Genomic DNA, 27,916 nt, shown 5'->3' on the forward strand with positions numbered 1-27,916 from the left:
GGTACAATTGCAACATTTAAAAGGAATTTGGATGGGTATATGAATAGGAAGGTTTGGAGGGATATGGGCCGGGTGCTGGTAGGTGGGACTAGATTGGGTTGGGATATCTGGTCGGTATGGACGGGTTGGACCGAAGGGTCTGTTTCCATGTTGGACATTTCTGTGACTCCAGTCTCAGATTTTCAGCATCTGCATGAATCACCCTCAGGCCCCGCCCCGTGACGTCACATAACCGTGTGCGCATGCGTCCACGGTCCCGGCCAAGATGGCGGATTTTCACCATCGAAATTGCAAAACATTTATCCACACGTTATTTTTCAAGGTGCTCGCTTCTCTCTGGAAGGGTTTATTCTCGGTCCGAATCCCTCTGTCCAGCTCCTGCAGCCTTGCCGTCTGGAAAAGCGCGTCTCTTCCCGTTTCCCACGGAGACAGACCCGGCACTGCGGCTGCGCCGCCCTCGCCTGTAGTGAGTATAGAGGGTATTCCCCACCGCGGGGAATGCTGGGTAGGTACTCCGCCATTGAGGAGATTAACACAGAAGATTAATTCTGTTCATTAATAAGTTTCTCTTTCCTGTATTCCAATCTTCTGCTATCCAAATAATCTTTGGAAGAACACAATTAGCGGTTAGATAAATATCTTAAAATTTGAAGCAACTATCAAATCTCCCAAGTCATCTCTACAACATAACCTTGTCATTAAAATACTAATTCTCTCAAATCATTTGATCAATTCCCGTCCTCAACTGATGGTGGTAGATTTTGGAAACTCCTTCAATAGGTGGATATTTAACACTCAAGCCAAGGGCTGGTTTATTCTGAATGTCTCTCAACATGTTTCTTTTGTCATCTCATTTTACAGAGAAGTGGAATTCATGAAAACGAAGTGTTTGATGCCAGTCCTGTGCTAACTTCTCAGCTACAAGCTTCAGCCAGGGAGTTTACATTGAAGTACAATCACATTGATTCAGAGGTGAATGTTTTTGAACATTCATCTATAATTCAATTGTAAACTTGTTTTGCTGTGGTTCATTGGATAGGCCCTGGTATGATCCCCTTACTATGGATCTGAATGCATACCCATGCATTATTCTGTTTCATCCCTGTCCTTCATGACAATCTCTTTGCCATTGTCCAACCTGCACTACCTTTAATAATGAGTGTTTTGACTTTCTGTGACAGTTTACTGTTATTCTTCCAGTCATGTTCAAATGAGGGTTTCATCACTGCAGGTCCCTGAGGTATGTGCTGTTAATTTATTCCACTCGTATGTGTGGCCTCCCTCACAAACATCACTCAGACTCACTTTATGCTCCCTCTCACACACACTATTCCCTTCCCTGCTCGTACCACCCAGCCTCCTCCAGAGGCTTTCATATTCTGCTGTCTGAACAGCCCTTCCTATGTATTTCACCTTGGGGGAACATCACAGCCGTCCCGATCTGTTTAAACTCCTCCAGCCACTGCAACCTTCCCTATTACTGTCACCTCCACCAAACACTCCATCCCTCCCTATTACTGTCACCTCCACCAAACACTCCATCCCTCCCTATCACTGTCACCTCCTCCAAACACTCCAACCATCCCGAGCACTGTCACCTCCTCCACACACTCCATCCCTCCCTCTCACTGTCACCTCCCCCAGACACTCCAACCCTCCCTATCCCTGTCACCTCCTCCAAACACTCCAACCCTCCCAAGCACTGTCACCTCCTCCAAACACTCCAACCCTCCCTATCACTGTCACCTCCTCCAAACACTCCATCCTTCCCTATCACTGTCACCTCCTCCAAACACTCCAACCCTCCCTATCACTGTCACCTCCTCCAAACACTCCAACCCTCCCTATCACTGTCACCTCCTCCAAACACACCATCCCAATCACTGTCACCTCCTCTAAACACTCCAACCATCCCTATCACTGACACCTCCTCCATATACTCCATCCCTATCACTGTCACCTCCTCCAGACATTCCAACCCACCCTATGACTGTCACCTCCTCCAGACACACCAACCTTCCCTATCACTCTCACCTCCGCCAACCGCACCAAACCTCCCTATCCCTGTCACCTCCGCCAAACACTCCAACCCTCCCTATCACTGTCACCTCCTCCAACCACTCCAACCCTCCCTATCACTGACCACTCCTCCAGTAACATCAACCCTCCCTCTCACTGTAACCTCCTCAATATACTCCAACCCTCAATATCGCTGTCACCTTCTCGAATCACTCCATCCCTCCCTCTCACTGTCACCTCCTCCAGATAATCCATCCCTCCCTATCACTGTCACCACCTCCAAATACTCCATCCCTCCCTATCACTGTCACTTCCTCCAAACAGGCCAATCCTCCCTATCACTGTCACCTCCTCCAGACACTCCAACCCTCCCATTCACTATCACCTTCTCTGTATACTCCAACACTCCCTACCACTGTCACCTCCTCCAGACACTGTAACCTTCCCTATCACTGTCACTTCCTAAAAACACTCCATCCCTATCACTGTCGCCTCCTCCAAACACTCAAACCCCACTATCACTGTCGCCTCCTCCAAACAATCCAACCCTCCCTATCACTGTCACCTCCTCCAACCACTCCAACCCTCCCTATCACTGTCACCTCCTCCAGACAGTGTAACCTTCCCTATCACTGTCACCTCCTCCACACACTCCAACCCTCCCTATCACTGTCACCTCCTCCAACCACTCCAACCCTCCCTATTACTGTCACCTCCTCCAAACCTCCAACCCTCCCGATCACTGTCACCTCCTCCAGACAGTGTAACCTTCCCTATCACTCTCACCTCCTCCAAACACTCCAACCTTCCCTATCACTGTCACCTCCTCCAGACGCTCCATCCCTCCCTATCACTGTCACCTCCTCCACACACTCCAACCCTCCCTATCACTGTCACCTCCTCCAAACACTCCATCCCTCCCTATCACTGTCACCTCCTCAAACACTCCATCCCTCCCTATCACTGTCACCTCCTTCAAACACTCCATCCCTCCCTATCACTGTCACCACCTCCAAACACTCCATCCCTCCCTATCACTGTCACCACCTCCAAACACTCCATCCCTCCCTATCACTGTCACCTCCTCCTAACACTCCAAACCTCCCTATCGCTGTCACCTCCTCCAAACACTCCAACCCTCCCTATCGCTGTCACCTCCTCCAAACACTCCAACCCTTTCAATCACTGTCACCTCCTCCAAACACTCCAACCCTCCCTATCATTGTCACCTCCTCCAAACACTCCAACCCTTTCAATCACTGTCACCTCCTCCAAATACGCCAACCCTCCTGATCACTGTCACCTCCTCCAAACACTCCAACCCTCCCTATCACTGTCACCTCCTCCAAACACTCCAATCCTCCCTATCACTGTCACCTCCTCCAAACACTCCAATCCTCCCTATCGCTTTCACCTCCTCCAAACACTCCAACCCTCCCTATCACTGTCACCTCCTCCAAACACTCCATCCCTCCCTATCACTGTCACCTCTTCCAAACACTCCAACCCTCCCTATCACTGTCACCTCCTCCAAACACTCCATCCCTCCCTATCACTGTCACCTCCTCCAAACACTCCATCCCTCCCTATCACTGTCACCTCTTCCAAACACTCTAACCCTTTCAATCACTGTCACCTCCTCCAAATACGCCAACCCTCCCTATCACTGTCACCTCCTCCAGATACATCAACCCTGCCTCTCACTGTAACTTCCTCAATATACTCCAACACTACGTATCTCTGTCACCTCCTCGAATCACTCCATCCCTCCCTATCACTGTCACCTCCTCCAAACACTCCAACCCTCCCTATCACTCTCACCTCCTCCGGACCCTCAAACCCCACTATCACTGTCATCTCCTCCAAACACTCCAACCTTCCCTATCACTGTCACCTCCTCCAAACACTCCAACCCTCCCTATCACTGTCACCTCCTCCAAACACTCCAACCCTCCCTATTACTGTCACCTCCTCCAAACACTCCAACCCTCCCTATTACTGTCACCTCCTCCAAACACTCCAACCCTCCCTATTACTGTCACCTCCTCCAAACACGCCAACCCTCCCTATTACTGTCACCTCCTCCAAACCTCCAACCCTCCCGATCACTGTCACCTCCTCCAGACAGTGTAACCTTCCCTATCACTGTCACCTCCTACACACACTCCAACCTTCCCTATCACTGTCACCTCCTCCAAACTCCAACCCTCCCGATCACTGTCACCTCCTCCACACACTCCAACCTTCCCTATCACTGTCACCTCCTCCAAACACTCCAACCCTCCCTATCACTGTCTCCTCCTCCATATACTCCAACCCTCCCTATCACTGTCACCTCCTCCAAACACTCCAACCCTCCCTATCACTGTCACCTCCTCCAAACACTCCAACCCTCCCTATTACTGTCACCACCTCCTAACACTCCAACCCTCCCTATCACTGTCACCTCCTCCACACACTCCAACCCTCCCTATCACTGTCACCTCCTCCAAACACTCCATCCCTCCCTATCACTGTCACCACCTCCTAACACTCCAAACCTCCCTATCGCTGTCACCTCCTCCAAACACTCCAACCCTCCCTATCACTGTCACCTCCTCCAAACACTCCAACCCTTTCAATCACTGTCACCTCCTCCAAATACGCCAACCCTCCTGATCACTGTCACCTCCTCCAAACACTCCAACCCTCCCTATCACTGTCACCTCCTCCAAACACTCCAACCCTCCCTATCGCTTTCACCTCCTCCAAACACTCCATCCCTCCCTATCACTGTCACCTCTTCCAAACACTCTAACCCTTTCAATCACTGTCACCTCCTCCAAATACGCCAACCCTCCCTATCACTGTCACCTCCTCCAGATACATCAACCCTGCCTCTCACTGTAACTTCCTCAATATACTCCAACACTACGTATCTCTGTCACCTCCTCGAATCACTCCATCCCTCCCTATCACTGTCACCTCCTCCAAACACTCCAACCCTCCCTATCACTCTCACCTCCTCCGGACCCTCAAACCCCACTATCACTGTCATCTCCTCCAAACACTCCAACCTTCCCTATCACTGTCACCTCCTCCAAACACACCAACCCTCCCTATCACTGTCCACTCCTCCAAACACACCAACCCTCCCTATCACTGTCACCTCCTCCAAACACTCCAACCCTCCCTATTACTGTCACCTCCTCCAAACACTCCAACCCTCCCTATCACTGTCACCTCCTCCAAACACTCCAACCCTCCCTATTACTGTCACCTCCTCCAAACACGCCAACCCTCCCTATTACTGTCACCTCCTCCAAATACGCCAACCCTCCCTATCACTGTCCACTCCTCCAGTAACATCAACCCTCCCTCTCACTGTAACCTCCTCCATATACTCCAACCCTCCGTATCTCTGTCACCTCCTCGAATCACTCCAACCCTCCGTATCTCTGTCACCTCCTCGAATCACTCTATCCCTCTCTATCACTGTCACTTCCTCCAAACAGGCCAATCTTCCCTATCACTGTCACCTCCTCCAAACACTCCATCCCTCCCTATCGCTGTCACCTCCTCCACACACTCCAACCCTCCCAATCACTGTCACTTCCTCCAGTCACTCCAACCCTCCCTATCGCTGTCACCTCCTCCAAACACTCCAACCCTCCCTATCACTGTCACCTCCTCCAAACACTCCAACCCTCCCTATCACTGTCACCTCCTCCAAACACTCCAACCCTCCCTATCACTGTCACCTCCTCCAAACACTCCAACACTCCCTATCACTGTCACCTCCCCCAGACACTCCAACCCTCCCTATCACTGTCACCTCCTCCAAACACTCCAACCCTCCCTATCACTGTCACCTCCTCCAAACACTCCAAACCTCTCTATCACTGTCACCTCCTCCACTCACTTTAAACCTTCCCTCCCAAACCTGCCTCTTACTGTACTTTGTTCAGTCATTCCAAACCGCCCTCTTCCGCCCTAATCTCTCCCCCCACCGTCTTCTTCCCCCCCGTCTCCTTCCCCCCGTCTCCTTCCCCCCCGTCTCCTTCCCCCCCGTCTCCTTCCCCCCAGTCTCCTTCCCCCCTGTCTCCTTCTCCCCCCCGTCTCCTTCCCCCCCGTCTCCTTCCCCCCCGTCTCCTTCCCCCCCCCGTCTCCTTCCCCCCCCGTCTCCTTCCCCCCCCGTCTCCTTCCCCCCCCGTCTTCTTCCCCCCCCGTCTCCTTCCCCCCCCCGTCTCCTTCCCCCCCCGTCTCCTCCCCCCCCCCGTCTCCTTCCCCCCCCGTCTCCTTCCCCCCCATCTCCTTCCCCCCCCCGTCTCCTTCCCCCCCCGTCTCCTTCCCCCCCCCGTCTCCTTCCCCCCCCCGTCTCCTTCCCCCCCCCGTCTCCTTCCCCCCCCGTCTCCTTCCCCCCCCGTCTCCTTCCCCCCCCCGTCTCCTTCCCCCCCCCGTCTCCTTCCCCCCCCCGTCTCCTTCCCCCCCGTCTCCTTCCCCCCCCCGTCTCCTTCCCCCCCCCGTCTCCTTCCCCCCCCGTCTCCTTCCCCCCCCCGTCTCCTTCCCCCCCCCCCGTCTCCTTCCCCCCCCCGTCTCCTTCCCCCCCGTCTCCTTCCCCCCCGTCTCCTTCCGCCCCCGTCTCCTTCCCCCCCCGTCTCCTTCCCCCCCGTCTCCTTCCCCCCCCGTCTCCTTCCCCCCCGTCTCCTTTTCCCCCCCGTCTCCTTTTCCCCCCCCGTCTCCTTCCCCCCACCGTCTCCTTCCCCCCCCCGTCTCCTTCCCCCCCCATCGCCTTCCACCCCCCGTCGCCCCCCCCCCCATTATCTGCCCCTCCCAATCATCCCCCCGCTCCCCATCATTCCTCGGCCCCCATTGTTCCGCCTCCCCTAATTGTCCCCCCCATCATCACCCCTCCTCCCACCGTCTCCCCCGTCCCCATCGAACCCCCCCCACCCCTCACCTGCCCCCTTCTGTCCCCATCATTCCCCAGCAGACCTCATCTGTTTAATTCAGTCCCCACTCACTACCGTTCGTCCCTTGTCCAGTCCCCATCTTTCCCCACCGTTTCCCCCAGTCCCCACCTGTTCCGCTCTGTTCCCCTCTGTCCTGTGTCCCCACCAATCCGCATCTGACCCCATCAGAATCATCAGACCCCACCAGCCTCCGTGTCCCCACAGGTCCCACCAGTCCCAATGTGTCCCCACCAATCCCCCACCAGTCTCCATTTTTCCCCACCAGTCCCCGATCAGTCCCATCAGTCCCCCCATTCCCCATGTGCCCCTACCAGTCCCTATCAGAACCATTTGTCCCCCTCCTGTCTCCTTCTCTCCCCATCAGTTGCCACAAGAACCATCTGTCTCCCTCTGTCCCCTTCTCTCCCCACCTCGCCCCGCCAGTCCCTGCAGTCTCCCTCTGTCCCCACCAGTCCCCATTATTCCCATTCTATCCTCATCAGTCCCTCTCTGTCCCTGTCAGTCGCCACCAATCCCTCTCTTTTCCCCCCTCTCACTCTTTCCCCCCCTCACTCTCTCCACCCCCCCACTCTCCCCATCTGTTGCAACCAGTCCCAATCTCTCCCCATCTGTCGCCACCAGTCATCATCTGTCGCCATTATTCCCATTCTGTCCCCCTCTGCTCCCATCTGTTCCCACCAGTCTCCTCTGTCGCCATTAGTCATCATCTCACCACCAGTCGCCAACTGAATCATCTGTCCCCATCTGTCCCTATCAGTTCCTGTCAGTCCCCATCTGTCATCACCAGTCCCACTCCTTCCCCCTCCATTCCCACCAGTCCACATCTGTCCCCATCAGAATCACCTGTCCCCACCTGACCCCACCTGTCCCCCTCTGTCCCCACCCGTCCTGACCCGTTCCCATCAAATCCTGAGGGTTCTCCCTGAATATAACTGGAATAACCCGAACACTGAGATAACAACCAGAACCAGGTGAATGGGGAGGATTCTGCAGTGAGCATCTCCCTAGCCCCTGTCCCAATGTCAAAACACTCCCCCCTGCCCTGGTCAGTGTTATAATCCAGGACCAGAGCTCGGAATCAATGGGACCTTTGTTTTGGGATCAGGAATTTGCTTTCCCACCAAGACCCTCTTCCCTTCCCCCACCCCTCTCTGCCTTCCACAAGGACCGTTCCCTTTGACACTCCTTGGGTTTGTATCACTCTCACCCCCCAAACCCCCAGGTACCTTCCCCTGTCACTGGAAAAGATACAAACCCTGCTGTTACACCCCCAGCCCCCTCAGCTCCATCCCGGGCCCCCAACCCCTTCTTCCAGGGGAGACAGAGGTTCACCTGCCTCTCCTCCAACCGTGTTTCCAGCATCAGGTGCTCCCGGTGTGGGCTTCTCTACATCAGGAAGACCCAATGGAAACTTAGGGAACGGTTCACTGAGCATCACACCGGGCCCAGAGGGGCTGACCAGACCCGCCAGTCACCGCCCAGTTCACTTCCCCCCCAACATGACCATCCTCGACCTCCTGCATTACCACAACAAACCACACCACAAATTGGAGGAACAACATCTCATCCCCCTCCTGGGAAACCTCCAGCCCAGAGGATTCAACACGGAGTCCTCCAATTTCAAATAACCTCCCTCCCCCTCCCTTCCCCTGCTCTCTCCCACCAACTGGATTCATTCCTCCCATTGTCCAACCAGGTGGGACCCTCTACCTGTCCTCACCCCCTTCGCCCTCATTTCCCCCACCCTGACCTGTTCCACCCCTTCGTCCTCCCTCCCCCTCACCCTCCCACCCTATCCTCCTTCCCCCTCACCCTCAATCCCCCTCCCACCCCATCCTCCCTCCCCCTCCCCCTCTCCCTCCTCCCCCTCCCACCCCATCCTCTCTCCCACTTCCACCCCATCATCCCTCCCCCTCCCACCCCATCATCCCTCCCCCTCCCCCCATCCTTCCTCCCCCTCCCTCCCCCCTTCGTCCTCCCTCACCCTTCGTCCTCCTTCCCCCTCGTCCTCTCTCCCCCCTTGGTCTTCCCTCACCCTCCCTCTCCCTCCCCATCCTCCCATTCCCTCATCCTCCATCCCCATTCCCTCTACCTCTCTCCCCACTCCCTCCCTCCCCACTCCCTCCCTCTCCTGTCGGTCCCTCTCTCCGTTGTTCCACTCCCTTTCCATTCTGTTTTTTGGCCCATCCGTCTTTCTCTGGCCCCCTCCCTCCTTGTTCCTGCCCTCTGAACGTCCCCCTACGTATATAAAAGCCCCTCTGTGTCCTATATACCCTCCTCATTGTCCTCCCCCAATACCCGTCCAGGGGGTACAGGAGCCTGTGGGGACTGGCTGAGACCAGAATCCCTGATGGCTCACAGTCCAGGAGGAGGATATTCAGCCCATCGTGTCTATCCCCCCTTCTATTAACGGCCCAGTGTCCTGCCCCCCTGGGATTTGCCCCTGAATGGCCCCTGACTGAGTCCCCGTTCTGGCAGAGACCGCTCCTCACTGATAGCCCACCACCTCCCCACACAGTGAGCATGTGCAGACACTCACTGGCCTTTTGACTGACCGTGGATGGGCAGAGGAAGATCCCACTCTCCAGCAATTTCGTCACTTCTTCCTCCCCCCCCCCACCCCATGCCCCAATCTCACTCAAAGGGGTTTTACCTGACACCCCCTGCTCCCTAGTTTTCCATATGGATTCCCCCTAATTATTTGCCCTCCCAAAGTTTTGTCCCCACCCCTGGATGTTATGTCTGTTCCTAATTTGGCAGCACCCCCTCCCCCACCCACCCCTTTATGTTGGGGGGACACAGTGAGTACGTGCAGACACTCAGTGACCTTTTGAGGGACTGCTTCACTGCCCCTCACTCCCTGAGACAGGGACTTTACATAAACCTCCCCCCCATCACATTTTCACTCTATTGTGCTGCCCCCCCCCCCCCCCCGCCAATTATATTCCTGACCACAATTCCCAATACCCCCATGTTCAATCTCTCCCCCACTTCGGGGGGGTTTCCAGCCCATCCCCATTTATTTCCCTTTCCAATCCACACCCCCACCAAATATTGCCCCCCAATATTCTGTTCCCCCTACATTTACCATCCCCTTCCTCTGTAACCCCAAAGCCCCCCATCTTCGGCTAATTTGTGACCCCACCCATAATTTTCCACTCCCCTGGAATTTTCCAGCCCCCCCTATTTTCCCCTCCTTCCCCAATCTAATTGCCCCTCTCCCCCTGTGTACCTTCATTTACCCCCTACCCACCCCACTGTCCCCTCTGCCCATACTCCCCTATCTCTGTATAAAAGCCCCCTCTGTGTCTCCATTGTGTACAATTCCCCCACCCTCCCTCACCACCCCCACCCCTCACTGTGTCCCAGGCCATGGGCTGGGGGGGGGGGGTGGCACAGGGAGTATGTGCAGAGACTTACCGGCCATTCGACTGTGTGTGTCTTCATGCACAGCAAGATCCCAGTCCCCAGGCTTCCACCCTGCCCCACTCCACCCTGAGAAAAGGGCGTTATTTCCCCCCACCCACACCCACAGTTTGGACAACAACAGGAGTCCCAGGGAACAGCAAGATCCCACTGTGTTAATGATATGTGCAATACCACACGATACTGAGTCCAAATCTCCCTTAGGGACAGGAGGACAGGGAGGGAGGGCTGGGGCCATACAGACAGATAGAGAGAGGGACAGAGACCGAGGTGGGGAGAGAACACAAACAAGATTAGGGACAGAGAAATGGAGACAGACACAGAAAGAGAGAAAATCCCAGGGTTGGCAGTGTGAGGGAGGGAGAGAGGGAGATGGAAGTTGATTAAATCAGAGCCAAGATCTTTTGAATCAAAAAACAAGAAAAACAAACAAAATCCCATCACTGAGTGACTTCCCAAAGCTCCCGATTTTATCAGCACTTCCCCCTGGTTTTAAACCCAGAGAATGGGAACAGATTTCACTGGGACCCAGGGGGTCAATGCTTTCTGACTGAGACCCCCAACCCCACCCCAAGGGTTTATATTCTGAGACTCGATGGAAGGGAGTTGGTCTCAGAGCCTGGATCTTGTCCCTCCCTCCGTGTTTAACCTGCCCCCTCCAGCTGCTTCTCTCTCTCTCTCCCTCCTTCCCTCACACTGTCTCTCTTTCTCCTTCACTCCTTCCCATCTGTTTCCCTCTCTCATTCTCTCTCTTCTCCCCCACCTCTCTCTCCCTGTCCCTATCCCCCTCTCCATCTCTCCGCTCAGCTTCCTCCTGTTCTCGAGAATGGATTGTTCTCTCTCTCTCTCTCTCTCTCTCTCTCTCCATTCCCCCTTGTTCTGATTGAAATGCCCTCCCCTCCCTTCCTCCCATTTAAAGTGTGTTCCCATCTCCCCGCCCTGTCCTGTAGCCATTAGCCCCCTCACTATCACATTGTGGAGGGAGGGGGAGGAGAGGTGGTGGGGGGTCTGGGCTGGGGAAAGGAGGGATGATACACCCCACCCACTATCAGACCATCAGCAAATGGAGCCCGGGCCCTGTCGACAGACTCCTGTGATGTGTAAGGGGCAACCTGCAGGCTGAGGGGCACACAGCAAGATCCAACAGGAAGCTGGGTGTGGCATACCTGGGTATTTCCTCATCTTTACCCCCTGCGAGAACTAGTGCCATCCCCCAGCAACAACCCCTCCCCACAACAACCCCTCCACAAGCAAAATGCCCCCCCATGTAATTTTCACACAGCAAGATCCCAATAATACCAGCACTTTCCAAATCCAGTTTCTGATCATGAGTCTCTCTCTGTCTGTCTCTCCCTGCCTGGAATCCCACATCCTGTCCTCCACACCCCTCCCCATTAAAATGACGACAAGTCACAGGGTGGGCTATTGATGCACAGTGCGATCCCACAGGGTAGTCCCCTTCGTGCTCCACAATGTGCTCAAATCCCACTTTACATCCAACAGGAGGCTGTGGATTTCTGTGTGTGGGACGGTTTTATTTGTTTGAAAAATCAACCAAAGAAAGACCGAGAGAGAGAGAGATCCCCTCCCAGATACCTGGGGAATTGGCGAACCTGTGTCTTTTCTGTGCGATTATCACATTTGGTCACCCTGGTTGCAACGTAGGCCACCCTGCAGGTAGTTTGAGACACAGCAAGATCCCACATGTAGCATTATTCTGATATTAGAAGAAGTCTTTGGAGAAAGTTTCTCATTTAAGGTTTTACTTCCCTCCTTGGGGAGTCCTGTCTGTCAGACACTCACTGGGGATTGATGTGTTTGTGTCAAATCCCAGGGCCCCAGTTACTTTAACTCCAGGCTTCAAATCTGTTTAAAAACGACAGGGCTGCAATCTGACAGGAGCCAGTTACCCAGAGGCCCCTAAAACCCAGGGTCCCCCAGAGGAGATTAAACCTCGGGGTAAATTAACACACAACTCACGTGGGCCCCCACGGGGTGCAGCCTGTCGACTAGGCCTCAGGCCTCAGGCCCGTGTCCCCTCTGGAGAAAGCTCTTGTTCAAAGGTCTCCTGATCCCAAAGTTTCTCTCTTTGAATCTTCAAGTGGCCAGCAAGATCCCTTGGGAGGAAAGAGACAGCATTCATTGAAAAGCAAAGGAGGAAAATTATTACAGAGCGATAGCACAGCAAGATCCCAGGTTTCCCCCTCTCTCTGTGACACAGACAATTTCCCAGCGACATCCAAACACAAACATATCGGGTGATGAGCTGAGTTTTCATTCCAAAGCTTTGGAGAAACTTTGAGATACCAGGTTACCTGATTAAAACACTCACTGCTTGCAATGACGGCATTGGGGCAGCTGGTGCACAGCAAGATCCCACATGCAACAATGCAGCAGCAGCTAATTACTCTGATCATTTTCCCCCTCTGTGATGCTGCTTCAGTTTAATTATTTCCTGTCACCCCAGAATCAAACATTGCAGAATTTCACAATCTCAACACACCTCTCCCTCTCTCTCCCCTTCTGTTTCCCCTGCTCTCTCAATTTTTCAAATCTCTCTCTCACTCTCTTTCTCTCACTGTTGTATTTTCTCACCCTACCCTCTCTGTAACCAATATTACTCTGACATTATGACAAGTCTTTAGAGAGTGTCACATCATTTGGGTTTTAATTCCCCCTCTCAGATCCTGGGGATGGACATAGAGTCAAAGAGATGTACAGAACGGAAACAGACCCTTCGGTCCAACCCGTCCATACCGACCAGATATCCCAACCCAATCTAGTCCCACCTGCCATCACCCGGCCCATATCCCTCCAAACCCTTCCTATTCATATACCCATCCAAATGCCTTTTCAATGTTGCAATTTTACCAGCCTCCACCACATCCTCTGGCAGCTCATTCCATACACGTACCACCCTCTGCGTGAAAATGTTGCCCCTTAGGTCTCTTTTATATCTTTCCCCTCTCACCCTAAACCTATGCCCTCTAGTTTTGGACTCCCCGACCCCAGGGAAAATACTATGTCTATTTATCCTATCCATGCTCCTCATAATTTTGTAAACCTCTATAAGGTCATCCCTCAGCCTCCGATGCTCCAGGGAAAATAGCCCTAGCCTGTTCAGCCTCTCCCTGTAGCTCAAATCCTCCAACCCTGGCAACATCCTTGTAAATCTTTCAACCCTTTCAAGTTTCACAACATCTTTCCGATTGGAAGGAGACCAGAACTGCACGCAATATTCCAACAGTGGCCTAACCAATGTCCTGTACAGCTGCAACATGACCTCCCAACTCCTGTACTCAATACTCTGACCAATAAAGGAAAGCATACCAAACACCTTCTTCACTATTCTACCTACCTGCGACTTCACTTTCAAGGAGGTATGCACCTGGACTCCAAGGTCTCTTTGTTCAGCAACACTCCCTAGGACCTTACCATTAAGTGTATAAGTCCTGCTAAGATTTGCTTTCCCAAAATGTAGCGCCTCCCATTTATCTGAATTAATCTCCATCTGCCACTTCTCAGCCCATTGGCCCATCTGGTCCAGATCCTGTTGTAATCTGGGGTAACCCTGTTCACTGTTCACTACACCTCCAATTTTGGTGTCATCTGCAAACCTACTAACTGTACCTCTTATGCTCGCATCCAAATCATTTATGTAAATGACATACTTTAACACCAGGCTTCAAACCTGCTTTAAAAATGACAGGGCCGCAATCTGACAGTAGCCAGTTAACCAGATGCCCCTAAAACCCGGGAACCCCAGAGGAGATTAAACCTCGGGGTAAATAAACACACAATCCATGTCGGCCCCCACGGGGTGCAGCCTGTCAACCAGGCCTCAGGCCTCAGAACCACGTCTCCCTCTGGAGCTTGGCCAAGGCTTCCCTCGGCCTGAACATTTTGGATCTTCACGTTGCAGCTTTCCCAACAAAAGTTCAGCGGGATAAAAGAAGGAAAAGATTACTTGTAAGGGAATGTGAGAGCATTTTGAAGGCAAGTTACACAGCAAGATCCCAGGTTTAAAATCACCCCCGTCCATCCCCAATGTATTAATGTATCTAACATAGTCAGCAGTTAGGATGGAACATGGTGTGGGAGCAGATCTTCCCAGGGATTGGAGGGGGATAGTGAGGGAACACCATCAGATTCTTACACTCTGCAGTGACCTGGGATCAATTATCTTTTACTGAAAACAGTTCCCAACTTGTATGTGCCTGGAGCTCCCTCCAGTCTGAAAGTCTCATTCATCTCTATCATGTCTCCTGTCTCTGAGCCAATGGTATATTCATTCCCAGGATAGGGACAACATGGGGCTAGATACAGAGTAAATCTCCCTCCACACTGTCTGCATCGAATACTCCCAGCACATGTGCAGCATGGGGTTAGATACAGAGTATAGATCCCTCTGCACTGTTCCTATCAAACACACACAGGATCGGGACAGCATGGGGTGAGATACAAAGTTAGGCAGCATTGTAGACAGTGCAGATGGTACCTTAACATTACAAAGGGATATCGATAGATTGGGTGAATGGGCAAAGCTGTGTTAGATGGAGTTCAGTGTCAGCAAGTGTGTGGGTATCAGGTTGGAATACAGAGAGGGAGCACAAAGGAGGTTTACAAGAATGATCCTGGAGCGCAGGGATTACATTCTGAGGGGAGACTGGACAAATGAGGCCGTTTTCCTCCAGAATTGAGAAAGCTAAGGGGTGATCTGATCAAAGCCTTCAAGGAATAAACAGAATGAGACAGGATCAATCAAGATCAACGATTCCCACAGGTTGGAGATTCTAGACCAAGAGGGAGCAGAGTCTGAGAATGAGGGCCCAGAGTGTTCAGGAGAGATGGTAGGAAGCACTTTAACACACACAGGGTGGGAGAGGTTTGGGACTCTCTTCCACAAACAGCAGTGGATGCTGGATCAGTCGTTGAGGTTAAATCAGAGAGAGATACATGTTTATTCAGTGAAGATATTGAGGGATATGGGCCAAAGGAAGGAATGTGGAGTTAGGCCACAGATTAGTCATGATCCCATTGAATGATGGAACAGGCTCGAGGGGCTGAATGGCCTCCTCCTGTTCCTATGTTCCAAAATAACGATCCTCCTGCACTTTCCCTATCAACCCCTCCCAGGGCAGGGACAGGATGGGGTTAGATACACAGTAAAGCTCCCTTTTCTGTATCACCATCAACCCTTCCCAGGGTAGGGTCGGAACAGGGTTAGGTACAGAGTAAAGCTCCCCCTACACTGTCCCCATCAACCCATCCCAGGATTGTTTAATGGAGCTTTAATATTTGAAAATGCTTCTATTATTCTGTCATTCACTGTCCCTCAGTAACTGTGTGCGCGTTCGTGCGTGCATAAGTGAGAGACTGAGAGAGAGAAACGGAGACAGAGACCAGGGCCCTGCATTACTGGGTCAGGTAGTGTTGTGGAGAAACTATAGAGAACCACCAGGAGACGCAGAGAGTTCTTCAAGAAATAAGTCTTTTATTTGCCAACAAAAAACCGTGACACTGAGAAAGCAGATTCTCGAATGCCCCCGAACCTCAGGGTCCGTGGATTTTTATATAATTTTTGATCATGTTTCTGTGAGCTTGTCAGCATGACCAACTATCTTAATCAAAGTATCTCACTCCAGCTCCACAATAAACCAGTGATGTTAGTTCCCATTACCTCTTTAGTTGTACATTCTACTTGATGTTATTCGAATGTCATGATTAGATATTTATTGCGAACTCTGCTGCAGTGATCTTCCATTGCAGACTAACCTGTCATGATAGATACTTAGCTATTCCATCTATTACAATAGTCTCCTGTCTCAAGCTGACTCGACTAACTATTAGTTAGATATTTTAATGTCATGTCCCAAATATTTCCGGTCCCAATCCTGTCAGAATAACACTTACCAGAGAAACTTGCTTTATTACTAGTGTTATCTCATCTGGCCATAGTGACCCTTCAGCCTTAACCTTACTCTGCTAATGGGTGTCAGAATGTTCCACTATGGTTATCCCATCCTGCCCCTGCATTCCACAGACCACAGATTCCCAGTGGTCTTCATGCTTTAACCCTTCCTATGCTTTCATGGTCTTTATTTTCCATTGACCTCACTCCAACAACAATACATTTTATTAGTTAAACAGGATGGAAGACAGCATCAATTCTCAGGAAGTGTTTTACTGTTTCTGTTTTTGTTAAAACACTTGGGCGGTGTGCTGGCTCAGTCAGGAGACTGTCTGTGTGGTGTTTGCACATTCTCCCCGTGTCTGCGTGGGTTTCCTCCGGGTGCTCCGGTTTCCTCCCACAGTCCAAAGATGTGTAGGTCAGGTGGATTGGTCATGCTCAATTGCCCGTAGTGTTCGGTACATTAGTCAGAGGGAAATTGGCCTGGGTGGGTTACTCTCCGGAGGGTCGGTGTGGATTGTTTCCACACTGTCGGGAATCTAATCTATTTATGACATAACATCATACATAGTAATCTGAGATTGACCAGGTTCTGAATTTATTGTTACAATGGTTAAAGACTGTCACCTATATGCCCATCTCTCGTCAACTGGTCTGTTGAATTTCCCTCATGTTTTGCTCGATATACCAAGTGGGAAGTTGCTCAGTGACATCTTAGTTAGGTTACTCCGAAGTCCAAGCCCTCAAACAATAAAGTGCTCCTTTGAGATTAAATTTAAAGGTGTTTCTCTGCAAATGGCCAGACTCAAAATGATCACAGCAGATTCAGCCTTCACTTCACAGCAAAGTATCATCTTCCTTTAAATGGGAATATACATCATCTTAAAAGCTAAGGAAATAATTGTGACTTTAAATAAATACTTCCAGTAACTAACATAATCCAATAAATATTGCATACCTTTTGATATTTTTTACTGGAACTGTTAAGCTCAGACTATTATAAAGTTGTTTAAAACATAAGGAACTACAACTACATTAACATTGAAATGACTAATGTGGACTATTAGACCACTCACAACATTCTTAAGCAGGCAGCCCAGAGCATAACATTGCAGTTTGTTTCGATAAGTGTACAGTGAAAATTACCTGGAATAAAATAGCTCGGTTGCTGACTAGATTTTAAACAGGCACAATCATTACTCACAAAATTACACAAAGAACAAAGAACCCCTACAGAACCCCACCTATCCAGCTCGACGTAATTATGCTGTTCCGAGTACATCAGTTCCAATGTTAAACACCAGTATCAATGCTTCAAGTTGAAGTTGGAGGGCAGAAAAGAGAGTTTCTACACAACTCCCTGTTGAACTTTGCAAACCTGTTCAGCTTAGCTCAGCTAAAGAGCTGACCACTGCCCTTTGATTATGTCGGTGAGTTGTCAAGCACGATCACTTTGGCCTGAAGGCTCATCTGTTTACATGTAAACAAAAGGCCTCTTCAAATCCTTTTTATCTCTGTACCACACCAGACTGATCGGAACCTGCACCCCCCCCCCCCCCCCCTCCACCTCCAACAAAAAATCAAGGACAGAGTCTCCTTGAGCCAAGGAACAGCTTTCAGATAAAAATGGACGAGTTTTGTGACACTAAAGAAAGTCCACATTTTTGTTTCAAATGCAATCCCACTGTCTCTGATTACAGATAGTAGCTTTAATTTGGACCCTTGCCAAGTCTAACCTCAATCCTCCAATGTGTAGTCAGCAAACAATCAAACTGCAAGGTCTTGCTTCTTTCAGCAGAAGGACTGCAGTAGTTATTGGGGAGACAGACAGAGGAAGCCGAATCCAGACTGATTAATTCACCAGACTTGGTGCAGTTAATATACTGGTGCAATTATTTTCTGCTCACAACATTTAAAATTCAGTCCTCAGTTATAACTATGTGATCTTTGTTCAGTCTCATTCAACGATGCATGGTTCATCGCAGCTTCTCCCAAGAATTGGGATACAATGTCAGGACAATAAACTTTCCCAAAGTTATTAAGGTTCGAGGGAATGCAGTGAATTGTCACTTTGTTTCAGCACCTGTCAACACAAGTTGTCACCTGCTCCTTTTTCAAATGCACACACTTTTGTTCCACACACAAATCTCTTCACATCACCAAAATCATTTTTCTTGTTTCATATTATCTATTTTTTAAAAATATTACACATTCTGGACAAGATGGATTTTGGCCTGCATTGATGCAGCAATCTTCTATAATTTAAAACCAGCTTTCAGGGGAATATCAATACTGGTTTGAACTCACACCAAGCATAGCACAATAGTGTCTGCTGTTCAAATTTTTTTTAAAATCCTGCGCTAACATGCCTCAGCAATGTGTAACTTTTCCACTGTCTTGTGGACTTTAGTGAGACCGTCAATCAAGGAGTATACAGTGGGATTTAGGTAAAGTATTGTTACTTCTGCAATCATAATTACTTGAGCAAGGTAAATACACTCACACCAGTGGAGAATTGTTTCAACCAAGAGCTGAGTTAACAAGAATGAAAACTATGTGAAGGAAATATATAATTGTTTTTGTATTATCTCAGATGTGCATACAAGAATGAAACATGCCTGTAAACAATGGTAGATGTTATAGACAAATAGATAAGGTGCTGTGAGGGTGGAGGTTAAGCCAGATATGCCTGTACAAACAGTAGTTCGAAGCATCTGTTTCCCACTTCTGTAAAAACAAAAACAAACCCCAATTATAGGGTCATAGAGCTCAATATGGATGAGGAATGGGAGGAAATGTTAAAAGGGAAACAGATGGCAGTGAAGGAGGATATACCTAACAATGGGCCGCAGCAGGATGTGGTGAAATGGCCAAGCAAGACTTCTACTTTGTTATGTACAAGGCTGGATACGGCAAGAGATAGACAACAGTAATGGGCACCGGGTTGGGAGGAGTGAATCCTATATAAGATATGGACTTGCTAAACTCTGGGTGCCTTACGGCAGGCACCACGCTTGCAAGTGTATCATAAACAATACTGATTGCTTCAGATCTTGTCTCTGACTGAAATTATTGAAGTGCATGAGCTTTGTTTCTCAAAACTGGGGGTTCATCCGGGATATTCATCCATTGCTGGGGGGAGTGGCTGGCCCTGGACACTGGGAAGACATGTCCCGTTCCCGATTGAGGAGCGGTCTCGTGTCCCAGTTTGGTCCGCTCCCTTGGGTGACTGGTATGAATCCCACAAGAGAGACATCTGAATCAGACAGTGAACGGAGGTCGATAGAAAATACAGCAGAAAGGGGCAAGGCAACTCTGTGCACAGACCAAGGTAAGAAACCTGACTTTTAAGTATTGCCTTGGTGGCTGAGAAAAGGGGTATTTAATCGCTGAGGGACTGGCGAGGGTCCTGAGAAATGGAGGGTAGGCAGAGTAAGTCAAACTGTGACAAAGTAAAGGAAGAAAAAGTCCCTGCTAACATTCCTCCAGAAAGTCCGTTGGGGAGGATGTTGCGGGAATGGACAAGTAAGACTTGTACAAGGGAAAAAGATAAAAAGAAAATGATGAAATATTGTTGTTTATTATGGACCAAAGAACCAATCCTTCGTCCGGCTGTCTTCTGACCAAAGTATGGTTCGGACGAGGATTGGGCATATCAGTATTTAGATTTGTATGTGAATGAAAAACAACCTTTTAGTCAAGAGGAGGCGGACTATGCGTCTTGTTGGAAGGGCAGTTTGGGAATGATGGTAGTAAAGACAAAGGATTCCCCCTCTGCCCCACCCAGTCTCTGGGATCCTCTTGGCTGCTTCCCCCCGCTCCCCCCACCCCCGTACCATAAAATCAGATTAGGTGGAAATGGAGGAGGAGGAGGAGAGACAGATAGACGGGGACAGGGAACGGATGACCCACAAGAGGAGGAAGAAGGGGCGGTGGATGGGGATGTTTTTGTCCCAGACCCTCAATCCTCATTGAAAGAAAAGGAAGATAAAGTAGATGTTGAGGAGGCTCCGGAGTATCTAAACGAAAGCCTAGGGGAGGAAAACAAAAAAAGGGGAAGAACGTAAAGAGTTATCCCCTTCGGGAGGTACCAGTAGGGGACAAAGAGATTGGGTTTGTAAGTGCCCCCCTCACAAGTGGGGAGGTCAGAACATTTAAAAAGGAGATGAAGGTCCTGGTTGAGGATCCGGTAGGGTTGTCTGAACAAATTGATCAATTCTTGGGGCCCAGTCTGTACACATGGACTGAGTTAATGTCTATTTTGAATATCCTATTTACTGGGAAAGAAAGGGGACTTATTCGAGGAGCATCCATTAAAATATGGGACAGGGAATATCCCACTGGGGATGGGGATGCTGGACAGGGAGAGGTGAAGTTTCCCCTCAGAGACCCCCAGTGGGAAAACCAAAACCCGGATCATAGAGAAACAATGAGGGAATTGAAAGACCTGATTCTAAAAGGAATAAGAGAGGCAGTTCCAAAGTCACAGAATTTGACTAAAGCCTTTGAAGTTAGACAGGAGAAAGATGAGACTCCCTCAGCTTTCTTGAAAAGATTATGAGACTCAATGCGGAAATATTCTGGAATGAACCCTGAGGACCCAGTGGCACAGGGTCTTTTGAAAGTACATTTTGTGACAAAGGCATGGCCAGACATACAGAGAAAGATACAGAAGATAGAAGGGTGGAGTGAAAAACCATTAGATGAATTATTAAGAGAGGCACAGAAAGTGTTTGTAAAGAGAGAGGATGAGAGACAGAAACAGAAGGTGAAAATGATGGGAGCTACGGTTGGTGAGGTAGTTAAGAAACGAATGGAACCAATAGTGAGCAACTGGAGGGTGGGTGGCAGCAGGTAGGACAGAGAGGGAGAGGGAGAGGGGGAGAGGGAGAGGGAGAGGGAGAGGACGAGGGGGAGAGGGAGAGGGAGAGGACGAGGGGGAGAGGGAGAGGGAGAGGACAAGGGGGAGAGGGAGAGGACAAGGACAAGGGGGAGAGGGAGAGGACAAGGGGGAGAGGGAGAGGACAAGGGGGAGAGGGAGAGGACAAGGGGGAGAGGGAGAGGGAGAGGACAAGGGGGAGAGGGAGAGGGAGAGGACAAGGGGGAGAGGGAGAGGGAGAGGACAAGGGGGAGAGGGAGAGGGAGAGGACAAGGGGGAGAGGGAGAGGGGGAGAGGGAGAGGGAGAGGACAAGGGGGAGAGGGAGAGGACAAGGGGGAGAGGGAGAGGACAAGGGGGAGAGGACAAGGGGGAGAGGACAAGGGGGAGAGGACAAAGGGGAGAGGGGGAGAGGACAAGGGGGAGAGGACAAGGGGGAGGGGGAGAGGGAGAGGACAAGGGGGAGGGGGAGAGGGAGAGGACAAGGGGGAGAGGGAGAGGGAGAGGACAAGGGGGAGAGGGAGAGGGAGAGGACAAGGGGGAGAGGGAGAGGGAGAGGACAAGGGGGAGAGGGAGAGGACAAGAGGGAGAGGGAGAGGACAAGGGGGAGAGGGAGAGGGAGAGGACAAGGGGGAGAGGGAGAGGACAAGGGGGAGAGGGAGAGGGAGAGGACAAGGGGGAGAGGGAGAGGACAAGGGGGATAGGGAGAGGGAGAGGACAAGGGGGAGAGGGAGAGGACAAGGGGGATAGGGAGAGGGAGAGGACAAGGGGGAGAGGGAGAGGACAAGGGGGAGAGGGAGAGGACAAGGGGGAGAGGGAGAGGGAGAGGACAAGGGGGAGAGGGAGAGGGAGAGGACAAGGGGGAGAGGGAGAGGACAAGGGGGATAGGGAGAGGGAGAGGACAAGGGGGAGAGGGAGAGGACAAGGGGGAGAGGGAGAGGACAAGGGGGAGAGGGAGAGGGGGAGAGGGAGAGGGAGAGGACAAGGGGGAGAGAGAGAGGGAGAGGACAAGGGGGAGAGGACAAGGGGGAGAGGGAGAGGACAAGGGCGAGAGGGAGAGGACAAGGGCGAGAGGGAGAGGACAAGGGGGAGAGGGAGAGGACAAGAGGGAGAGGGAGATGACAAGAGGGAGAGGGAGAGGACAAGGGGGAGAGGGAGAGGACAAGGGGGAGAGGGAGAGGGAGAGGACAAGGGTGAGAGGGAGAGGGAGAGGACAAGGGGGAGAGGGAGAGGGAGAGGACAAGGGGGAGAGGGAGAGGACAAGAGGGAGAGGGAGAGGACAAGAGGGAGAGGGAGAGGACAAGGGGGAGAGGGAGAGGGAGAGGGAGAGGACAAGAGGGACAGGGAGAGGACAAGAGGGAGAGGGAGAGGACAAGGGGGAGAGGGAGAGGGAGAGGACAAGGGGGAGAGGGAGAGGACAAGGGGGAGAGGGAGAGGACAAGGGGGAGAGGGAGAGGGCAAGGGGGAGAGGGAGAGGACAAGGGGGAGAGGGAGAGGGAGAGGACAAGCGGGAGAGGGAGAGGGAGAGGACAAGGGGGAGAGGGAGAGGGAGAGGACAAGGGGGAGAGGTAGAGGGAGAGGACAAGGGGGAGAGGGAGAGGACAAGAGGGAGAGGGAGAGGACAAGAGGGAGAGGGAGAGGGAGAGGACAAGGGGGAGAGGGAGAGGGAGAGGACAAGGGGGAGAGGGAGAGGACAAGGGGGAGAGGGAGAGGGAGAGGACAAGGGGGAGAGGGAGAGGACAAGGGGGATAGGGAGAGGGAGAGGACAAGGGGGAGAGGGAGAGGACAAGGGGGATAGGGAGAGGGAGAGGACAAGGGGGAGAGGGAGAGGACAAGGGGGAGAGGGAGAGGACAAGGGGGAGAGGGAGAGGGAGAGGACAAGGGGGAGAGGGAGAGGACAAGGGGGAGAGGGAGAGGGAGAGGACAAGGGGGAGAGGGAGAGGACAAGGGGGATAGGGAGAGGGAGAGGACAAGGGGGAGAGGGAGAGGACAAGGGGGAGAGGGAGAGGACAAGAGGGAGAGGGAGAGGACAAGGGGGAGAGGGAGAGGGAGAGGACAAGAGGGAGAGGGAGAGGACAAGGGGGAGAGGGAGAGGGAGAGGACAAGAGGGAGAGGGAGAGGGAGAGGACAAGAGGGAGAGGGAGAGGGAGAGGACAAGAGGGAGAGGGAGAGGGAGAGGACAAGAGGGAGAGGGAGAGGGAGAGGACAAGGGGGAGAGGGAGAGGGAGAGGACAAGGGGGAGAGGGAGAGGGAGAGGACAAGGGGGAGAGGGAGAGGACAAGAGGGAGAGGGAGAGGACAAGAGGGAGAGGGAGAGGACAAGGGGGAGAAGGAGAGGGAGAGGACAAGGGGGAGAGGGAGAGGACAAGGGGGAGAGGGAGAGGGAGAGGACAAGGGGGAGAGGGAGAGGACAAGGGGGAGAGGGAGAGGACAAGGGGGAGAGGGAGAGGACAAGGGGGAGAGGGAGAGGGAGAGGACAAGGGGGAGAGGGAGAGGACAAGGGGGAGAGGGAGAGGGAGAGGACAAGGGGGAGAGGGAGAGGGAGAGGACAAGGGGGAGAGGGAGAGGGAGAGGACAAGAGGGAGAGGGAGAGGACAAGAGGGAGAGGGAGAGGACAAGGGGGAGAGGGAGATGGAGAGGGAGAGGACAAGGGGGAGAGGGAGAGGACAAGGGGGAGCATTTGATGGAGGGTTCGAGCGACAGGGACAGAGATGGAGGTCTCCACAGGCAGGATGCTATTATTGTGGAAAGATAATATTCACAAATGGTTTAGTGTGATAGATTTCAAGGATGCCTTTTGGGCTTGTCTCTTGGCGGAGGAAAGGAGGAATTTGTTTACCTTTGAGTGGGAAGATCCCAAGACAGGACGGAAACAGCAATACCGGTGGGCTGTGCACCCCCAGGAGTTTACGGTCTCCCTGAGTTTATTGAGCTGGCTGTTAGAACAAATATTAGAGAAATTTAGCAGCCCCAAGGGGACTACCCTGTTGCAGGATGTAGACGACCTCTTAGTAACAGGAAAACGAAGAGAAAGAGTAGTAGAAGCCACTAACAAATTATTGAATTTCCTGGGTCAGCAGGGACTGAGGATATCTAAGAACAAACTACAATATGTGGAGTGAGAAGTGAAATACTTGGGACATTTAGTTAGTGAGGGAAAGCGAAAGATAAGCCCGGAAGAGATAGAGGGAATAGTGGGAATGCCACTGCCCAGGACTTAACGGGAGTTACGTACATTTTTGGGTCTAACGGGATATTGCAGATTGTGGATTGATTCCTATGGACAGAAGACTAAGAAATTATATCTCAAACTATTAGAGGGGGAACCAAAATGTCTAAGTTGGGATGATCGGGAAAAAGAACGAGTTGAGGAACTCAAAAGAGATCTGATCCATGCCCCCGAGTCAGCCTTACCTTCTCTAGATAAACCTTTCCACCTCTTTGTTACCGTAGATAAGGGAGCGGCTCTGGGAGTATTGACCCAGAGGTGGGGTGGAATGAGACAACCAGGAGCATATCTTTCGAAGCTATTGGATCCAGTATCCCGGGGGTGACCTGAGTGTGTGCAGGCTGTCGCTGCCACTGCACTGTTGGTGGAGGAAAGCAGGAAGCTTACATTTGGGGGAGCCCTAATAGTAAGCACCCCACACCAAGTGAGAACGATCATAAACCAAAAAGCTGGGCGATGGTTGGCAGACTCGCGGATTCTGAAATATGAGGCAATATTAATAGAAAAGGATGATCTAGTGTTGGTCACGGACAATTCTTTAAATCCAGCTGCCTTTCTTTGGAAAGGGGAAGGAGAATCTCCTTAGAATCCAGGGCACGACTGCCTTGACATTATAGAATACCAAACTAAGGTCCGCATGGACCTGAGAGATATTCCACTTCATGCAGGAGCCCCACAATTTATAGACAGATCATCCCGGGTGACTGAAGGGAAAAGACATAATGGGTATGCAGTCGAAGATGGGATGGAAGGTAGTGTGGTGGAGACAGGAAGGTTGCCAAATGGGTGGTCAGCTCAGACCTGCGAACTCTATGCATTGGAAAGAGCCCTTAGGGCGTTAGAAAATAAAGAGGGAACAGTATACACTGACTCTAAATATGTATTTGGTGTTGGCACGTTCGGAAAGATATGGCAGGAAAGAGGACTGATCAATACCCGGGGGAAAGAATTAGTACACGAAGAGTTGATTAAACGGGTCTTGGAGTCCCTATTACTCCCCCGAGAAATAGCAGTAGTGCATGTAAATGCTCATCAGAAAGGAAATGAACCTGAAGTTAGGGGGAATAGATTAGCCGATGAAGTGGCTAAGGAAGCAGCCCTGAACCCACAAGAAGTGGTGATCCATTCCCTAATACCTACTGTCCCAGGTCCTAGGGAAGCTCCTATATTTACTGAAAGAGAGGAAAATAATTGAGAGATTTAGGGGCTGTAAAAACAGCAGATGGGCATTGGAGGTTACCTGATGGAAGGGAAATGTTAAACAAAATGATGATGGGAGAGATTATGGCTGTCCTACATCAAGGCAGGCATTGGGGAGTACAAGCAATGTGTGATTTAGTTCTTAGGGAATATGGATGTAAAGGAATGTATACAATTGTTAAACAAATATGTGAGGGATGTATAATATGCAGAAAGGTAAATAAGAAAGTCTTGAGAAAACAGACCCCAGGAGGAAGAGACCCAGGATTGAGATCCTTCCAGAGTATACAAGTAGATTATACTGAACTACCCAGAGTAGGGAGACTAAAGTATATGTTGGTTATAGTAGATCATCTATCTGGTTGGGTTGAAGCATACTCCCGAGCTACTGCCACTGCGAGTGGGGTGTCTAAAACAATATTAGAGAACATAATTCCCCGATATGGGCTAGTGAACCATATAGATTCTGACCAAGGAACTTATTTTACCTCTAAAGTGTCACAGGGGTAATGAAAGGGTTGGGAATTTCCTGGGAGTTCCATACTCAATGGCACCCGCCATCATCAGGAAGGGTTGAGAGAATGAACCAAACACTCAAACGACAGCTCGCTAAACTGATAATAGAAACCAGACTCCCTTGGATCAAATGTTTACCTATAGCTCTCTTGTGAGTACGAACAGCCCCAAGGAAAGATTTGGGACTATCCCCCTATGAAATCTTATTTGGATTACCTTATCTGGGAACAAATGGGGAATTGCCACTTCCCGAAACTAAAGACTTGTTCTTAAAGAAGTATATACTGGGTTTGTCCTCCTCTTTGTCTTTCCTCAGGGAACAGGGTTTATTGGCACAGACTCCACCCCTTGAATTCACCGTTCATCCCATCCGGCCGGGAGATTGGGTCTCAGTAAAATCATGGACAGAGACTAAATTACAGCCGGACTGGGAAGGGCCGTACCAGGCTCTTTTGACGACCGAAACGTTAATAAGGATAGTGGGGGAAAGGCTGGACTCACTACACTCGGATCAAAGGGACAGTGGAATCTCCAGTTGGGGAAGAAGTCTGGACAGTCGGATCAACGGAAGACCCGCTGAAACTCAGACTAAAGAGACTTTGAGTAACTGATTATACAGTGGTGATGCGAGCGCGGGATTATTTCTGTAAGATTGTATATTAAGTCGTTTTGTGCTTCGCCATCATGTTTAGAATGCTGGAGATGCTTAGAGTTATGATGCTAGCTCTCTTCGTATTGGGATTTTGTCAAATATCATTTTCATATGTGTTATTAACAGTTCCTCAGTCTGATAATCCACAAGTAATAGACGCTGATGCATGCAGCTTAAATTGTGGGGATGTAGATAATCAGAGACAGTACCACAGCTCAGAGATACATCTTAAGTTCTATGGGGATGGCCTTGGGGATGGTACTTGGTATAGTGGTCTCGTCACAGTACACCGGGCCCCCTTCCGATCAGCTCGCGATTGTCCCGATAAAAAGTGTAACCCAATATACTTAACGATGAAGAAAACCACATGGCACAGAGCAATTCTGGGGGTGGGGGGGGTAGGGGGGGGCACCTATGAGAGACAATTAAATGAAACATTTGGGATAGAAATGAAAGCAAATGGGAAGGATTTCTTGGGCTGTTGTTTTCGAATTAGCGTAGGACAGGGAAAACGGGCAGAACTACTGCGTCACCCCTCCCAATGACCCTAAAGTAGTAAAAATTACACAGGAAAAGGACTTAAAACAGACCATCAAAGTAGAAACTGGAAATGGTGATGCAAACGCCTGGGTTAAATGGGTAAAGTATACTGTAAAAAGTCTGAACAAGACCAATTGCTCTGCATGTGCCTCCGGTCGGCCAGTGGCCCAGGTGGTTCCCTTTCCGCTCGGGTGGAAGGGAGACAGGAAGGGCATGAAATGTATGATAGCCCTGTACCAGGATGAGACTGCATGGAATGATAGGAATTGTACCTCCCTATCTCTGATGTTCCCTCCCTTGGAGAAGAAAGACTCAAAACCCCCACCCCCCCCACGTTTCCAGCCACAGTCAGAAATCACACATGGTGTGTGTGTAGACGAGGTACAAATCGGTCTGGAGACTTGGGGGGAGCTGAAATTATGTACAGAGATTAAGGATGTTACTGAAACGGAGAAGGGAGGGAACTACTCAGCACTGAAGGTTCCCCGAGTGGATCTGTGGTGGGACTGTGGAGGCAAAATAGAGAGACCCACCCTCCCTCTGGATTGGAGAGGGATATGTGGAATTGTACAGTTGGCAATTCCATTTACCCTGG

At 51.0% G+C, this 27,916-nt stretch overlaps 1 long non-coding RNA gene across 1 annotated transcript; it reads left to right on the forward strand.

Annotated features, from left to right (window-relative positions):
* Window positions 1-310: 310 nt before the first annotated feature.
* LOC140468477 (uncharacterized) lies at window positions 311-26,701 on the forward strand. The gene is made up of 3 exons (XR_011955663.1): window positions 311-466; window positions 862-972; window positions 26,446-26,701. It is a non-coding gene; the product is annotated as an uncharacterized lncRNA (long non-coding RNA).
* Window positions 26,702-27,916: the final 1,215 nt, after the last annotated feature.

This window comes from Chiloscyllium punctatum, chromosome 47 (genome assembly GCF_047496795.1).
Source record: "Chiloscyllium punctatum isolate Juve2018m chromosome 47, sChiPun1.3, whole genome shotgun sequence".
Lineage (NCBI taxonomy): Eukaryota > Metazoa > Chordata > Chondrichthyes > Orectolobiformes > Hemiscylliidae > Chiloscyllium > Chiloscyllium punctatum.